The sequence below is a fragment of the Podarcis vaucheri genome (assembly GCF_965113315.1).
Source record: "Podarcis vaucheri genome assembly, chromosome: 13".
NCBI classification, from domain to species: Eukaryota; Metazoa; Chordata; class Lepidosauria; order Squamata; family Lacertidae; genus Podarcis; species Podarcis vaucheri.
In genome coordinates this window covers 51,576,991-51,593,182 of record NC_138751.1, presented here as the reverse complement: position 1 = coordinate 51,593,182, position 16,192 = coordinate 51,576,991, and the positions used below count along the sequence as shown (strand labels likewise).

Genomic DNA, 16,192 nt, shown 5'->3' with positions numbered 1-16,192 from the left:
CAATTCTGGAGGAGCAAAAAAGAAAAATTCTCAAAAACTTAGTTCCTTCCCTATCTAGCTACCTCCTTTCAATATGCATCCTTAAACTCCCAATGCCAAGCCTTAAAAACAGGTACAGTGGTGCCTCGCAAGACGAAATTAATTCGTTCCGCAAGTTTTTTCTTCTTGCGAGTTTTTTGTCTTGCGAAGCACGGTTTCCCATAGGAATGCATTGAAAATCAATTAATGCGTTCCTAGGGAAACCGCCTTCAGACCAGGTCCGGGGACAGTCTGTCCCCCGACCTCTTCTGAAGGCTGGGGGGGGGGAAACAAGGGCTTTTCTTCCCACTGCCAGACTTCAGAAGGCTGTTCTGAAGGCTGGCGGTGGGAAGAAAACCCCTTCTTCCCACCTCCCGCCCCGCAAGCTCCGGGGACAGGAGGGCTTTGCTGCCGACCGCCAGCATTTTAAAAGCCCCAGCTGTCCCGGGGCGATTTTAAAATGCTGGCGGGCGGGAGCGAAGCCTCCGCTGTCCCGGGGAGATTTTAAAATGCTGGCGGGCAGGAGCGAACGCTTCGCTCCCGCCCGCCAGCATTTTAAGATCGCCCGGGGCAGCGGAGAAGTCTCCGCTGTCCCGGGAAGGCAGGCAGGGGGGAGCAAAGACTTTTGCCCCCTGCCGGCCTTCAGAAGAGGTCCAGGACCTCTTCTGAAGGCCGGCTGTGGGCAAAAGTCTTTGCTCCCGACCGCCAGCAATTTAAAACAGGTCCCCGGAGATTTCCCTATGGGCTTTCGTCTTGCAAAGCAAGCCCATATGGAAATTCGTCTTGCGAAGCACCTCCAAAACAGAAAACCCTTTCGTCTTGTGGGTTTTCCGTCTTGCGAGGCATTCGTCTTGCGGGGTACCACTGTATTCATCTTTTTTAGCTTTACAACAGTCGTTGAAGAGGGAGGGAGGGAAGAAGTAAGCAAGAGGCTTTGTTTGACATCTCTGAATTGTCAGTGGGGACAAAGACCTACCTTGTGAATAACAAATAGAGCATGTGTTCTGTCGAACTTGCAGCAAGAATGTAACTGTGGCACAAATGTACTTATAAGCAATATTACTTCTTGCTTGTTTCGAAGCTGGCAATCCATTTCTCCGGGGATTAAGTATTCACGCAGTTATCCAGCTGTAAACATTTGTGCCAATCAATTATTTCTGTGCCTCTTGACACACAACAACATTTCTGCTTTGTAGCTAATGCAAGAATGTGTCAGAAAGGAGTGGCAGTAATTAATAAGGGTGTGCATCAACTCAGTGTGCGCCCCAGGTGATGGAGTGAAAGAGCGATTCGGTGAAGGTTCTCATGTTCTGAGTCAGAACATGAGGGGGATCAGGGACTCGCTAAGCTTCCAAATGCTTCTGAGAAGGGATTGGGAGAGGTTCCGGGAGATATTTCATCTTGTTGGGCAGGTCCAGTTTATAATCACAATGAATTATTTCTCCAAGGCATTTTATTCACAGTGATCTGGGGAAGGGATTAAAAAATGTGGCTGTGTACAAATCATACATTTAATTCACCCCCCCCAAAAAAAATCCTGGGAACTGTAGTTTATCTCTCACAGCACTACACTTCCTAGCACCCTTAACGAACAACAGTTCTCATAATAATTTTTTTTTTGGGGGGGTGCTTTAAATTGCATGGTGTGTACACAGAGTATGTTTGCTTTTCATGTAAATCTATGCCATTCCCTATGCAATCCAGTGGAGAGATCCCCGTTGTATCTCCAAAAATCCATGGGTAGGTGATAGAAAACCACCTTCACTGATGGCCCTTCAGGAATCAGGGTCCTTGGTGGGAGGTGGCATTTTCCCACCCCCAGTCTTTCCTAGGGATCCCCCTATGCAAATCAATAAAGAGAGAAATTGCTCCCACCTTCTCACTATATAGAAGGATCTGGCAACTTCTGTTTCAGTGTATCTGAAGAAGTGTGCATGCACACGAAAGCTCATACCAAGAACTAACTTAGTTGGTCTTTAAGGTGCTACTGGAAGGAATTTTTTTATTTTGCTTCCAGGGAGAAGAGGCTGTATTCCAAATTATTTGTGCTAGTGGGAAGCCGTCACACATACACCCAATGGTGCTTGGGGCAACTGAATCGTTGACAATTCCTCGCCCCAGATTTTCCTGGGAAACCATGATATTTTTTTTCAATACCACCCCTGACTCATATGAGTCTTATACCCATCGCAAAATAGTAGTCTGTCCTTGTGGGAGAACAGCAAACAGCTTTTGTTCTGAAATCTGACAGGCTTTATCCCTTCAGAAATGGCAACCACGCCTGCAAACTCCATGCAGTTAGACTTCTTATTAAAATAATAATAACCAGACATTGGATTTTTATTATTTTTGTCCCCTGCATTAAACTCCCTGGCTGTATCTTCCTACCATTTGTCAGGCTTAATCCATCCTCGAGAGCTCCTGTGCCGATAAATTTCATCAACTTTGGCTAAAAGGTTAATAAAGTATTAGCTGTTTTATATTCACAATTATACTGAATGGGAAACACCGAATTTTGTTTTATACAGAGCAACTCAGAGCACGTTCTGGAACACAGATTGATGTATTGAGAGCAATGCAGAAATCTACTAGAATTTTAAGAAATGCACAGATTGAAGGAGAATCTTTGGGGCCCATGACCACGCTCAGTAATTGCCAGAAAAAAGTGAGAAACCTTGTGGGATGAATTGCCTTTTTTTAGCATGCTGCTCTCTTTAGGGTCCCTAAATTTTAGGGGTACCCAAATATTACTCTTATTAGCACCCTGAGGATGGAAATGGGATTTTGTCAGCATGCTATAATGAAGACTTTGTTATCAAATGTGAAATCATACCATATTTTGATTAGTGCCAAAAGCAAGACCTCCATTTCAAGGTCTCCCTTCCCAATGCTGTGCGAGATTTCCTCTTCACATCATGGCGGCATAAAATAAGATGACTTTAGGGGGGGGCGGCGAGCATAATGCAATGACAATATGGCGCATGGCAAATGATCCCCCACATTAAGAGGGAGAACTTGAGACAGGAATGCCATTTCCTCTGGCAGCCCCATGTCGAGTGTAATGTGTTCAGCACAGCTAGTTATCTTGTGAACTGATCTGAGCTTTTCAAATCCCTTCCTAATATTTTCCATTTATGCTCCACTTCCCATTGTTCAAAGCATTTCACATAAAGCTAACGGATTTAATCCATGTGTACTAAGGGGGGTGGGATTAAATGTAGGTTTTTCTTTTCAAAGCTTGACGATTATTATAATTATTAAGACCAGGTTGAAATCCCAACCCCTGTTTCCCCGAAAATTTTCTCCTCCTGTGAAAATTGGGGAGGGGGCAATATTCTGCTGTTTCGTTTGGGGATGAAGATAAATTTCTCAAAAAAATACAGGAAGGCTTGCTGCTTTCCTTGCTTATTCTCCTCAGGAAGAGCAGTCAGCAAGAATCTGTAGAAAAGAAGAAGAAGGGTTTGGATTTGATATATTGTGTCCTTCCTAAAAGAGGGCATGTGTTGTGGTGAGACCTGGAGACTGACCTCCTGGTTGTGGGTAGGTCTATTGGATAGCCACAGCACCCGATTGGTAGGTCCCTCATTGCTGGGTGTAATCTGGCCAATGGGTGCAGTGTAAATGGATCAAGGGACCTATATAAACTCATGCATGTGTACCAGAGCTTCCTCTTTCAGCTTGTACATTTGAACACCGCCCACCTCTCCCTAATTTTAGGGCATTTTGCGATTGACCTTGCTATGCCGTTGTGTGTCGTCTGTCGTTGGGACAGGGGCATGGCAGGAATTTTCCACACTTGGCTGATTGGCTGTGGCCATTTGGGTTTCGCCTGCTGCGTAGCAAATCATCACAACTTGTAAGGTTGCGGATAGGCACTGGTTCAGGTGATAGGGATGGGAGAACGCTCTCGCCATCCCTATGTGAAGGGTATTCTGTTAAAGGATACAGGGATCCAGGGATTCAACTTGGTTTGGTCAACCCACAAAAGAGTCTGTTCCCAGGCTTTTCACCTGCCTCAGGTGTTCACCCTTGGCTGACCTATGATAGAGCTCTGGGTCAACGCTACCTGCAATGGTGTAGGGAGCTAGTTGACCCAGAGCCTATGCAACCGCTCACTTTTCTGTAATCAATAAAGTTGTGGCCCAAATTCTGCCAAAACCTCAAACTAAATTGAGTCAAATGTGTCTTTATTTAAGGGGGAGGTTTCTGGGTCTGAGCACGCAACCCACTTTATCACTACCCTAAGGAGTCTCAAAGTGGCTAACAATCTCCTTTTCCTTCCTCCCCTACAACAAACACTCTGTAAGGTGAGTGGGGCTGAGAGACTTCAGAGAAATGTGACTAGCCCAAGGTCACCCAGCAGCTGCATGTGGAGGAGCAGGGAAGCGAACCCGGTTCACCAGATTATGAGTTCACTGCTCCTAACCACTACACCACGCTGGCTCTCATGTGTGACATGTACTGCTTTCTGGTGACCACACTTCCCAGAGTGCATTGGAAGTGATGCAAAGAGATAGGACCTGGTATCACTCCAAGTCAAGGATGGAGAGAAAAAATGGCACCCCAATACACTTTCTTGACAGTACACTCACTCAAACATCATGCTGGGTTTTCTACCGTTAATTGTGAGCTACAATACTTCCTTTCCCCCTGCCCCTGTTTTGCTGACCATAACAGCAACAGCAACATTTGTTTTTTTGGTACTGTTTGAGAAGTTAACGGGCATTTGATGGGCAAGATTTCCAAGTTCAAAAATGAAATCTATTTTCTTACATATTTACCATACTGCTGAATGCTGCTTATTTCTGTTCAGTGGTGTTATACCTTTGCTGAAAACGTTAGTTTAGGTAATTGAATCAGTATGCAGTTATTCCCCTCCCTGCTGCCCTTTTCAGAGGACTGTGTGAGCATTTTGCATCTTTTTTTTCTGAAGAAAGCTGCACCTGTTTTTATAACGCAGTGGCAGTTTTTCTTAGTAGAACAATGTGTGTGTGTGAATCAAATTTCAGAGGGGAGGTTGTGGTACATATGCAGACATCATATGATTAATTAATTAATTAATTAGATTTCTACCCTGTCTTCTCCCAAAGAATCCCTGGGTGGCATGTTAAATCAGGCCATTGCTCATCTAGCACTCTTCCATGTGCCACCCTGTACGAGAGCCGTAGCTAGGTGAACCGTCCAGATTGTGCCCCCTAGTCACGGATAAATTAGTTCTTCTTTTCCGTCTCTCCTCCAACCCTCCAACCATTCAATTCACCTTCTATTTAAAACCTTTTCTTATGAGGCAATAATGGATTTCTTTCTTTCTTTATTGACAATTTTTTTAGCCAACTTTGCCCTGCCCCCTCGCCTGCGTCCCTGGCAGCCTTGCCACCCCCTAGCTACGGCCCTGCCTGCACCCCTGCAGTTGTGATGCCTCCTCCATTTAAATTTTCCTGTTGGAAGGGGTGTGTGTTATACAGTGGTGCCCCGCAAGACGAATGCCTCGCAAGACGGAAAACTCGCTAGACGAAAGGGTTTTCCGTTTTTGAGCTGCTTCGCAAGACGATTTCCCCTATGGGCTTGCTTCGCAAGATGAAAACGTCTTGCAAGTTTGTTTCCTTTTTCTTAACACCGTTAATACAGTTGCGACTTGACTTCAAGGAGCAATTCATAGAACGCAGTGTACATAGTAGCCTTTTTTGAGGTTTTTAAAGACTTTGGTGATTTTTGAAGCTTTTCCAAAATTTCTTTTGCAGCCATTTGGTAAGTTATGGTAAGCTTTTAAAACTTTTTTGGGGGGGTTGGATTTTCGGTTGGGGTGTTTGGAATTCAAGGACTTGGTGTTGGGAAGGGGTTTGCAAGAATCTGAAAGCTTGTGTGTTTTTTTCCTGCATTTTTATGATTTTCTGTGACCATTGGGCCACTCTGCTGTTTTTTAAAAAACAGTCTGGGTTTGAATTTTGAAATGCTCTTTACAGTATGTGTGACTTTAAAGAGCACTTAATAAACTCTTGTTGTACCAAATTTGGCTTTGTTTGGACTTTTTTTGACCATAGGAACACATTAATTGATTTTCAATGCATTCCTATGGGAAACCGTGCTTCGCAAGACAAAAAATTCGCTAGACGAAAAAATTTGCGGAACGAATTAATTTCGTCTTGCGAGGCACCACTGTACAGCTGAAATTTCAAGCAACTGGCCTCTAGGCTTGGAGTGGGAAAAGTAGGAAAGAAAAGGGGAGCTTTGTGTGGCCTCACCTCGACCTGCTTTTGGAATGGATCTGTGATCAGGAAGGGAGACCCTGATCCACCACCCAAACTCTGGGGCACACAACTGCCCTCCCAGCCACTTTGAGCAAAACTCTTCTACTTCATTGCTCTCCCATCCATTCCCCCCATTCATGTGTTCACCATATTAATATTTCTGCAAGGAGGATGGCTCCTTTACGCAACCACATGTGGCATTGATGGAGGGGGCAGTGCAGGAAAAGAGAAAATCACCACATAGCATGGGTTGTTCCATGTGTCTTTTCCACATCTGCACCATCAAGAACAGCACAGAATGCAGGACAGGACTTGCCCATATCTGCGATCCCCCTTGAGCTGCGCCTGCTCCACTTGCACATCAATCACATGGGGCTGTTCTTGCCAGGACTACTTCTGATTGGTAGCTGTGTCATGGATTTGTGTGATACCATTTCTGAATTAAGTTTTGCTCATCATTCCTCTCCAGCAGGCCTTCTACCAGTGTATCTGTGATTCATCGGCAACATGGCATAAATGCGTGCATAGGATTGCTGTTGGTTAAATGCAGATGACACCAAACTGGGAGGGGTGGCTCACACCCCAGAGGACAGGATCACACTTCAAAACGACCTTGACAGAATAGAGAACTGGGCCAAAACAAACAAGATGAACTTTAACAGGGAGAAATGTAAAGTATTGCACTTGCGCAAAAAAAATGAGAGGCACAAATACAAGATGGATGACACCTGGCTTGAGAGCAGTACATGTGAAAAGGATCTAGGAGTCTTGGTTGACCACAAACTTGACATGAGCCAAAAGTGTGACGCGGCAGCTAAAAAAGCCAATGCAATTCTGGGCTGCATCAATAGGAGTATAGCATCTAGATCAAGGGAAGTAATAGTGCCACTGTATTCTGCTCTGGTCAGACCTCACCTGGAGTACTGTGTCCAGTTCTGGGCACCACAATTCAAGAAGGACACTGACAAACTGGAACGTGTCCAGAGGAGGGCAACCAAAATGGTCAAAGGCCTGGAAACGATGCCTTATGAGGAACGGCTAAGGGAGCTGGGCATGTTTAGCCTGGAGAAGAGGAGGTTAAGGGGTGATATGATAGCTATGTTCAAATATATAAAAGGATGTCATATAGAGGAGGGAGAAAGGTTGTTTTCTGCTGCTCCAGAGAAGCGGACACGGAGCAATGGATCCAAACTACAAGAAAGAAGATTCCACCTAAACATTAGGAAGAACTTCCTGGCAGTAAGAGCTGTTTGACAGTGGAATTTGCTGCCAAGGAGTGTGGTGGAGTCTCCTACTTTGGAGGTCTTTAAGCAGAGGCTTGACAACCATATGTCAGGAGTGCTCTGATGGTGTTTCCTGCTTGGCAGGGGGTTGGACTCGATGGCCCTTGTGGTCCCTTCCAACTCTATGATTCTATGATTCTATGAAATGGTAAGGTAAAGGTAAAGGGACCGTCTTGTTCAAGTTACACTGCTTTCCAGTTTGTTTCAAGGCACAGTTAAAAGATAAAGGGACCCTGACCATTAGGTCTAGTTGTGGCCGACTCTGGGGTTGTGGCACTCATCTCGCTTTATTGGCTGAGGGAGCCGGCGTACAGCTTCCGGGTCATGTGGCCAGCATGACTAAGCTGCTTCTGCCAAACCAGAGCAGTGCATGGAAATGCCGTTTACCTTCCCACCAGAGTGGTACCTATTCATCTACTTGCACTTTGATGTGCTTTTAAACTGCTAGGTGGGCAGGAGCTGGGACCGAACAACAGGAGCTCACCCTGTCATGGGGATTCGAACTGCCAACCTTCTGATCGGCAAGCCCTAGGCTCTGTGGTTTAACCCACAGTGCCACCCGCGTTAAATGGTACATTTCACTATTTTGCAATGGGAAGAAGACCCACGTGTAGAGCTCTTTTTCTAAATCTCAGAGAGGTCAAACCCATTTAGTAAAGTTGTCACCTACGTGCGCACGAGATTTTTGTAAACACAATGGAATATTCAAAGTTCATTTCTGTAACTTAACAGGAGATCAAAAAGGTGAATCCTATGTTCTTTTTAATCCACTTCAAACATTTGTAATGAATTTAGTTAAGGGTGAAGACTTGGCACTTCTCCTTGCTGTTTGAACTCTATTAAATGTCCAGAGGTCTATTATTATAATTTCACTGTCACTGAAAGAAGTGAAATCTGACGTCTGGGCATTAATATGAACTTCTGCTGCATATTTTTCCTATATAAAAAGCAACTGCTTCATATATTTCATCAACATTGCGGCAAAGTTTTGCCCAGAGCTGGATTGTAACCTCTTGTTGGAGGAACTGGACATGGAAGGTGGTGTTAATTTCCTTCAGGGGCACAAATCACCCCAGGTATGGGACAAGCCAACAAGTGCCAAGCCACTTGCTATGGCAATGGCCCGTCTATATAAGTGACTAAGGCATGTCAGCTCATTAGTCAGTCAGTGAGTCTGTCCATGAGTTGGAGTCTGTGTTATGCCTTGAATTTCTGGAGCAACAGAAGTACTTTCTACTTGTACATATCTGTATCTGTATCTGCAAAGCCCACAAGCTGTATGTATATCTCAACATCCAGAACAGTATTACTGAAGCCTAATCTTCTGTTGCAGTAAAATATTTTGGACCCTAGGCTGCCTCTGTGTGGTGACTGGAACCGGGGACAACTTCTGCTATGTGAGTATCTCACCTCAGATTCCCAACACTTCTGTGTCTGATGTTGTAGATCATTGGTCTTTATAATTGGTGGGTCAGAATCCATTAGTGGGTCGTGGCCTAATCCAAAGAGGGTCACAACAGGAGTACTACCACCATGCAAATATGTGGTAAAATGTTAAGAAATGCATGCTTGGATTAAAAGTGGATCCCAGAACTGAACAAGTTGAAGATACCTGCATTAGATTGTATGAGCAGGGATATTTCTTTTCTTGTTGGGTCTCCCTGCCTGCTGCCCTGCCAGTCCCCAAGGGCACCATCAGCCACCACTGCGTACCCTTCTGGATTGGTTCCACCACCTCATTCATTAGAACAGGCTTAAGTTTCTTCATTGAGAAGAGCATTAATGGCAGACAGGCTTTTCTGAGCAACAACTTCCTTATCACTAGTGAATGAATTTAGAGGGAAGCATTGGTTATGCTTCCCAGTTTGTTTGCAGTGACGTCCGACATGCCTATCCAGCATCACGGGTGAATTGAATGTGCCAAATGCTCCAGAACCTTCAGGAATTCAGCATGGGATTCATGGCAGAGAAATTGATGTAGAACATGTTTTCTGAAGACTAGAAAGTTTGAAGACTACTGATCTGGAGCAGACTGGTGTTCTATATTGCTGTAGGATAAGAATCCCATAAAATGAAACTTCAAGGCATACAATGAAACCTAAGGGAACAAGAACAAATAAAAAGAGGTCAAATCTGGGAAGGTTCTGCCTTCTGTGCCCAGAATAGTGGACTTAACTGATGTGATATCATGAAAGTGTTCTCTTAACAGCCTCACAAAGTAGAGAATTGCTACACTGTATGTTTTAATGTGTTTTATTTATTTAGAATTTCTCTAATGCCATCTGGTCACTACAGGCATGACGAACAAAACAGACATTTAAAATATTAAAATCCAAATTAACATGTATAATTAATAGCAGCTTGAGGGGGGGGATTGAAGCAAACTTCTGCAATCCAGTACAGGTTCAGAGGCAGTTACAGAAAAACATTTTTTAAGAAGTATACAGTTTAATAACAATTATTCCCCTTCCACTTGCTTGCAAAGTGTATGTACCATATTTTTCGCTCTATAAGACACACCAAACCACAAGATGCACCTAGTTTCTGGAGGAGGAAAACAAGAAGAAAAAAAATTATGAATCTCAGAAGCCAGAACAGCAAGAGGGATCGCTGCGCAGTGAAAGCAGCAATCCCTCTTGCTGTTCTGGCTTCTGGGATAGCTGCGCAGCCTGCATTTGCTCCATAAGACGCACACACATTTCTCTTTACTTTTTAGGAGGGAAAAAGTGAGTCTTATAGAGCAAAAAATACGGTAGATTGTAAGCAACTTGGGGCAAAGCCCCATTTTGTTTGTTGTTCATATTACTCTGCAGAGCACAGTGTACACTGATGCAACTGTATAAGTACATTTGTTTCTACCATGCCAGTCTCAACACTGCTCCCCTCTCTACTTCCTCATGAGTAGCACTGATGCAGGGCATCAGGTGAGCTAGCCTGTCTCACCAACCTTTACTGACTAAATCCCTGCAACCTATGTGTTAATTACTGTCTTTCTGTGTTAATGTATATAAAAGCTCTTGGTTTTCTTAACTGGATTTAGTAAACATGGCGTTTTTACCTTTTTACCTCCACTCCCTATCTTGCTAGTCTGTTCTCTTTTTTGTGTGGTTGGGTTTTCTGTACTGCATTTTTGTGGTTCCTTTCAGACAGATTGTTCTCTGCAGTAGATAAAGCAATTAATCTCTATCTTTCCAACCTGATAAAAGAATTAACAGAGATGACTCTCAAATGATAATTGTAAAATTTATATAACATGGAACTTTTTTCATAATGAGATTTCCCACTGTAATGCATATTTAGGGACAACAAACTTCACAGAAAAAGCAGCTATATATATATATCAAGTATAGAGAAATGTATCATTTCAGAGAAGACATAGTGGAGAGTACTGAACAGCTAAATTATTATCGAAGCAATGTCTTAACAGTATGAATTGAGTGATTCAATAACTTTGACAAGCTGACAGCGGCAGCTGTCAATTTAAACTGATGATATATTGTTTTCATGAACATCTGTGGGGTGTGTGGTTTTTTTAAAAAGGTTATCAGTCTGAACTATGAAGAAATGGAATACAAAGTAATTTTTTAAGGAGGGCATCAATTAATGATCAAAATGTGCAACCTTTCCCCTCGAAAAATGTTGCGCCATTTCATCATTTCACCAGTGCGCAGCTACACCATTGCATGATTTTAAAATGGAAAAAAGAGGAAAACAGACTATTCTTATCGATTTTTGTTAGGCAGTTTGGGTGTTTTTGCAATTCAGCTTTCCTTCAGAAAAAAAGAGATCTGAAACTCTCTTCCATAATCAAATCAGATTCCAACACAGAGGCACAGAAATCCAACCACCCGATCTGCCGTGCTGGATAAGATAGAGATCTCTGTCTGGATCTGCTTGTTTTTCCTGGTGGGGAGTGCTCCAGATCACATGCTCAAGCAACCCCACCAGTGAAGCCAGTGGTAAACCCCCAAATGGCATGTGTTGGGACTGGGGAAAGGTGAGGCTGGCTTAGTACAGGACCTACTGAATTCTGAGTCACTCTACTGCAGGTCCAATCTGGGTCTCTCTGCTGCAAGAGCCTGGGATCTGGAGAGGAGCTGGCATCCCCCCCCCCCACTTCCCACCTATGGTTCTAGGTAAGGTAAAGATAAAGGACCCCTGGGCGGTTAAGTCCAGTCAAAGGCGACTATGGGGTTGTGGCGCTCATCATGCTTTCAGGCCAAGGGAGCTGGCGTTTGTCCACAAACAGCTTTCCGGGTCACGTGGCCAGCAGGACCAAACTGCTTCTGGCACAACAGGACACCGTGACAGAAACCAGAATGCACAGAAACACCATTTACCTTCAATCTGCAGAGGTACCTATTTATCTACTTGCACTGGTATGCTTTCAGACTGCTAGGTTGACAGGAGCTGGGACAGAGCAACGGGAGCTCACCCCGTCACGGGGATTCGAACCACCTACCTTCTGATCAGCAAGCCCAAGAGGCTCAGTGGTTTAGACCACAGCGCCATTACACCCCCTCTCGCACAAACATTCTGTTCTGGAAACTATTCCAGAAGCTCTTTCTTATATTTAAAATGCTGCAACAACAATGTATCTTTGGCTTTCATCCTCTGCTTGTGTATCATTTTCCACAGCTAATCTATTAAGAAAATGCAGAGCTTCAGTTTTTCTGGAAAGAATGAACAGCACATAACACCACACATGAAGGCGCCTTAATTGCTTTAATTGGGTTTAATCTTTAATATTGCTGTGTATGTTTAATAAACACATTTGGTGGAAATACTTCAGCTATATTACGGGCTGTAATTTCACTTTTCTTTCGGAGATATGAAAAATATGGCTGCAATTAGAAGAAGATCATTTTAATTAGCACCCCAGCTTACCCTCTAACCCTTCCTCTTTCAGGCATAGGAGATTTTGAACAGAACGCAGCTCTTTGGCTTAATTCACTGCACAGCAAGAAGAGAGGGGCACATTGTCTTTCCATGTTTTTAGTTATTCTGCAGTGTCTCACATCTCTTGAACAATAGCTGACAGCAGTGGACTCTTAATCTTTCCTTTTAATTGGCACTTCAGAGACTCTAAAAATGTGAAGCTGTGGATAAAGGAGCAGAGTATCTTTTATCACAGAGTACATGTCTAGCACACACAATCTCCCATCATGGCTGACCATCATTCCATTATTGTTCACTTTGCCCTGTGCTCAACTCCACCTGCCTTCTAGGTAGGGAGTTTCTAACTTAAATTTCTTGGAGAATTTCTATAATTTTGGATTAAAAAAAATCCTTCCAGATACACACTGAAGAAGTGTGCACTGAAGAAGTGTGCATGCACACGAAAGCTCATACCAAGAACTAACTTAGTTGGTCTTTAAGGTGCTACTGGAAGGAATTTTTTTTATTTTGACTATGGCAGACCAACACGGCTACCTATCTATAATTTTGGAATTGGTGTGTACAAAATTTGCCACAATTATTAGTTTATATATTCCCTACCACCACCATTTACGGTTTACCAGTGTATACCAGACCATGGACACATTTATTAAATCACAGCACAAAGCTAAATCTTGGTGCAATCTCACAGTCAAAGCAAGATTCCTTTTTTTGTGCTTTGATTAAATCAATGACCAATGTCCATTTGTACCAGTGAACATCAGTAACCTGGTTTTTGTTTTAAAGAAGTAAACTGCAAATTACAGCAGTTTGGAGTCCTGGGAATATGACTGAAGTACAACATAAAAATACTCTTTTAAAATAAATACTTTTAGAAAAATAAATAAATGCTTAAAATAAATAAAAATAAATACTTAAAAAACACAACAACAGAAGAAGACCTTAGCAATTTGGTGATTTGGAATCCCAAAATCGGAGGAGAATCTTGAATGGAGAATATTTCACAAGCATTTCTCTATCCCAACCCCCAGTTACTGTTGGGATAAAGGACCATGACACGAATGGCGACATGGGGTCTGGTGAAGGATATATTTTACTCAGCACATAACTGAGTGAAGCCTTAGAAGCTCTGGGTCTTTTGAATTTAAATACCCCTCTTATTGGTACACTATATTTACTCGAATCTAATGTTCACCTTTTATGGTCAAATTAAGTTGTTAAAATTAAGGTGTGTGTTAAATTCAATGGTACTTTTACATTCACCAGCAAATACTTCTTTGGTTCCTTTTCTTATCATAATTTTTATTGAGTTTTCCATATTTCGTTTCAATTCAATACACATATTCACAACTTATATTATTTGCTCAGAGGGAGCATTGACCTCCTTCCCTTCCTCTTTCTGACTTCCCTGTAACATTAACATATCTACCGCATTTCCATAATCACTTATTTACCTTAGATCAGCATTTTTTAAAAAATCACTCTCTCATTTGTAAATTAGCGTTTTAGTTTCACATTACTAAACATTTCATGTTAAAGCTACAAACGTTTTCAAGTAAGTACAGTTTTCTTTCAAATAATAAGTAAATTTGCTCCAGTTCTTTCGAAATCTTTCATCTGGTCGATTCCTGATTTTCCCCGTCAACTTTGCCAACTCCGCAAATTCTGCCATCTTTATCTGCCAGTCCTCCAATGTGGGGAGTTCTTGCTATTTCCATCTTTGGACCAGGAGGATTCTTGCTGCCATTGTGGCATACATGAATAAAGTTACATCTTTTTAATGAATTTCTTCACTAATTAGCCCCAGTAAGAATGCCTCTGGTTTTTTACTGAAATTCTATTTTAGTATCTTTTTTAAATTCATTGTAAATAATATCCCAAAAGGCCTTAACTTTGTTGCAGGTCCACCACATATGTAGGAAGTTTCCTTCCGCCACCCTACATTTCCAACATGATTTATCCTGACACCTATACATTTTGGCAAGCTCTGGTTTCTCTTCAGATCGTATAAATCTTTCGCCTTTTACTTTTTTTTGGTTTCAAGGTTCTGAAAATTGAGATGTGCATTAGATTTAATGGTGCATTAGACTTGAGTAAAAATGGTAAACAAACAATCTAACTTTACATGTGTATTGATGAACTCTGAACGGACATTCACCAGGGATGGGAAAGAAATTCCATTTGGTTCTCATCTCAAAACAAGCCTAACTAATTCACACTTCCTGAAACATTATGAGGACCAAAACACAGCAATCATAATTCTCACTGCTCTGAATTTTGCAATGCAGTTCTCCAGCCAAATAGCACATAGCCACACTAAAAAGCCCTGCTACACCTCATTCTTTTTAATGGGAAATAACATTGTAAAAATGGGTAACTTAGGTAAGATTGCATACAAATATGTGTAGATTAAGCGAAATCTGCATTAAAATGCTAATGGATTTTCATAAGGATTTAAAAATTAAATAAATTGCGAACTGATGTGGCAATGTAGAGAACTGAACTTAAGGTATAAAGAATGAGAAGCTGAATTTGAGAAATTTTCACATCTCTAGCAGTGACTAACCTGGAAAGATATGTTGGAGTCAATGAAAACATGGTTTTCCTGTCTATGGGTTGTGAAAAGAAGGTAAAATGCATGTCAGGGATAAACAGAAAATGATGCTGATTCAATGTCTTTATTTAAAAAAAAAAAAAAAACTGTGGTGGAGTTGCATTTGGGATGTTGTTCTAGTGCCTCATCTCAAAAAGAATATAATTGTGATTGAAAAGGTGTGGATGTGGGCAACCAAAATAATCAGGAGGTAGGGGCGCCTTATGAAAAAATGGATGAAGTGTTTGGGGCTTTCTAGTGTAGGGAAATGACAAGGTTAATAAAAATTATGGACGGCGTGGCGAGAGCAGAGATTTTCTCCTCTCCTGATGCTGATAAAACTTGATAAAAAATATCCAATAAAACTGATTGGCAGGAGCATTGGAGAAGATAAAAGAAAGCACATTTTCAGGCAACACTTGATTTATCTGATAAAATGTGTAAACCACTCAATTGTAAAAAAACCCCAAAACACCTCTAAGTGATTTACATAAGACACACTTTAAAATAATCAATAAAAAGTCAGGAATTAAAAGCAAGTAGGTCTTAAAAATTCAAAATGTATATAAAATCAGCTGTTAAAATATGCACATGAAAATTCATATATTGCAATGCCTGCCCATTTACAGTGGTACCTTGGTTCTCAAACTTAATCCATTCCGGAAGTCTGTTTCAAAACCAAAGCGTTCCAAAACCAAGGCGTGCTTTCCCATAGATGGTAATGCAAAACAAATTAATCCGTTCCAGACTTTTTAAAACAACCCTTAAAACAGCAATTTAACATGAATTTTATTATCTAATGAGGCCATTGATCCATAAAATGAAAGCAATAATCAATGTACTGTACGATAAAATAATTAAGACAGTATTGTAGATGATAAAAATGAAAATTTAATTGTTTTCATTCCTGCACTGATGATAGTCATTGTTTGGATGGGGGGCTTTTATCCATTTCCACAGTCACACAATCAATCAATCAATCAATCAATCAATAGCTGAACTGGGTTCCAAACAGTCACGAAAACGAATTTACTGAAAAAGCCTCAAACACAAAGACGCAAAATAAATAGAAAAATCAAAAGCGCCAAACTTAATCCATTCCAGAAGTCTGTTTGACTTCCGAAATGTTCGAAAACCAAGACACAGCTTCT

At 41.8% G+C, this 16,192-nt stretch overlaps 1 long non-coding RNA gene across 1 annotated transcript in view; it reads right to left on the bottom strand.

Moving 5' to 3' along the window:
- Positions 1-13,664: 13,664 nt before the first annotated feature.
- Positions 13,665-16,192, bottom strand: part of LOC309516426 — a 43,788-nt gene continuing 41,260 nt past the window's right edge. Inside the window, exon 3 of the long non-coding RNA XR_014212908.1 lies at positions 13,665-14,495. This is a non-coding gene — a long non-coding RNA (uncharacterized lncRNA). The remainder of the gene's footprint in view (positions 14,496-16,192) is intronic.